A 2500-nucleotide genomic window follows, 5' to 3' on the forward strand; every position below is an offset into this window, starting at 1 on the left:
TGGATAAACAGATGATGGTGGACAGAGAGAGAGAGATGGAGAGAGAGAGAGAGAGTTTCGTACTAACTCTCTCACTCTACTTGCTCTCACTCTACCCAACTCTTCTGTGCCTTGCTGCCTTCGATCCATGCTCTTTCTCTCTCTCTTTTTCTCTTTCTCTCTTTCTCTCTCTCTCTCTCTCTCTGTGTCCACCATCATCTGTTTATCCAAGTTCTCTCTCTCTCACTCTCCCTCTCTCCTTCCCTTCATCTCTATCCCCTGCAGCACATGACTTTGCTTGGTTCTTAGGCAGGCCAAGGGGGATGCAAAGTCACTGAATGAAAAGCATTGCCCATGGGCGTCTGGCTAGTTTTTTTCCCCCTTCCTGGTGATTCAAACAGAATTGCATTGGCTCTGGTGGACGTGTGTGTGTGAGTGTGTGTGTGTGTGTGTGTGTGTGTGTGTGTGTGTGTGTGTGTGTGTGTGTGTGTGTGTGTGTGTGTGTGTGTGTGTGTGTGTGTGTGTGTGTGTGTGTGTGTGTGTGTGTGTGTGTGTGTGTGTGTGTGTGTGTGTGTGTGTGTGTGTGTGTGTGTGTGTGTGTGTGTGTGTGTGGGCGAGCACGGGCATAGGAAGACGGGTGTGCGTGCATGAGGCAGTCTGTGTGTGTGTTTGTGTGTGTCTCTCTTATGCGTGTGTGTTAGTATCGACGTGTGTGTGTATTAGTGTCTGTGTATGTATGTATGTGTGTGTGTGTCGGTGTGTGTGTGTGTGTTTGTGTGTGTGTTAGTGTCTGTGTGTATGTATGTATGTGTGTGTGTGTCGATATGTGTGTGTGTGTGTGTTGGTGTCGATGTGTGAGGCATGCAGCTCTCCCGCTGCGTGTGTGACGCGTGATAATAGGAGGGGGGTTTCTGAGTTTCAGTCCCACTGTGTCTAGTAAGTGATGTTTGTGCCGTGCCAAGAGAGACAGCCATGGGAGACTGTGTGTGTGTGTGTGTGTGTGTGTGTGTGTGTGAGGGTAGAGATAGAGGGAAAAGGGAGAGCACGGGGAGCCTGCTGTGTTTTCATTGGTTTTGTGTTTGGGTTTGTTTTAGTGCTCATTAAAGGAGGCAGTAATGTGCTCCCTTTCTCTCCCTCTCTTTCTCTCTCTCTCTCTCTCTCTCTCTCTCTCTCTCTTTCTCTCTCTTGTCCCTTCCCTCTTTTCTTTCTTGCAGTCTCTCCCTTTCTTGCTGCTTTCTTGTCCTCCCCCTCTTCCCCATGCAATCTCTCACTCCTTTCTCTCTCTCTCTCTCCCCCCTCTCTCTCCCTCTCTCCCTCATGATGGCACCCACATGAAATCGATGGTAATGCTGTAATCACGGTCTGTGGAGCTCTAACAAGGAGTTGAAGGAGGAGGATGGGGGTGTGTGGGGGGAGAGAGGGGGCAGTCAGTGGAGGCCGGCTGACTCCCAGTGCTCCTGCCGGGGATGTTAGTGCTCTCTGCTCCCCTCTGCTCTCCGGCCACACACACCCCACACTCTCTATCTTTCTCTCCCTCCCTCTCACACACTCCCTCACCCCACCACACACACACACACACACACCCCCCCCCTCCCCCAGTGGTCCTTAGATTAGATGAGAGCGGCGTTGCGGTTCCTGTGCTGTTCTGCCCTGACCACCATGGCAACAGGACAGCCGTACTGATGCTGGCAGAGGCATGGATGGGCGAGATAGTGTTTCTCCCTCCCTCCCTCCCTTTCCTCCCTCCCTTCCCTCCTTCTCTCTTTTCTCTATCCATCTCTCAACTGATTTTCTGCCTTCTCCCCTCCCCTCTGTTCTTTTTCTTTCCCTCCATCACCCGCTCTCGGTGTCCATTCTTTTTCTCTCTCTCTCTCTCTCTTTCGCTCTTTCTCACTCTCTCTTTCTCTCTTTCTTTTTCTAAACCCTCTCGTTCCTTCCATCTCAGCCTAGACTCTTATCTCTCTCAGCCTTTTGCTTTCTCCTCTGTTTCTCTTCTCCTCTGTTTTCTGTCTGGCTGCTCTGCCTCTCTTCCCTCTCTCCCTCTCTCCCTCGCTCCCTCTCTCCCTCTCTGTCACTTCCGTGTGTTTGTTCTGCTGTCAGTCCCAGTCATTCTTCTCTCCAACTGCCTCTCCAGAATATCTATTTTCCACGCACCCCACCTACCCCACACCCTTTCTTCTCTGTTTACCCTGCTCTTGCCCTCTCTCTTCCCATCTCCTCGCTCCCTCGCTCCTTCTCTCCCTCTCTCCGTCTGCCATCTTATCTGCGCTCACTCTTTCTTTCTGCCTCCCCATTCCCTCGGTCAGGTGCCATGTAGATGTTGGCTGTCAATAATTTAATAAGGAGAGTTACCCGCCCCCCCTTCCTGACTCACACACACACACCACACACACCACACACACTCACACACTCTCCAGCGGTGGCATGAATAATTCACTCGGCTGGGTGTGGAGTAAGCCTAGGGGCTGCACGCGGCCTTTTGTGTGAAGAGCCATCAAATGAATGGATATATAAATATGTA

General features: G+C 51.3%; 1 protein-coding gene across 2 annotated transcripts in view; it reads left to right on the plus strand.

Moving 5' to 3' along the window:
- The window catches only part of pvrl2l (PVR cell adhesion molecule related 2 like), a 111965-nt gene that overhangs the window by 28730 nt on the left and 80735 nt on the right, over window positions 1-2500 (plus strand). The gene's annotated exons all lie outside the window — the stretch shown is intronic.

Source organism: Sardina pilchardus, chromosome 24 (genome assembly GCF_963854185.1).
Source record: "Sardina pilchardus chromosome 24, fSarPil1.1, whole genome shotgun sequence".
Classification (NCBI taxonomy): domain Eukaryota; kingdom Metazoa; phylum Chordata; class Actinopteri; order Clupeiformes; family Clupeidae; genus Sardina; species Sardina pilchardus.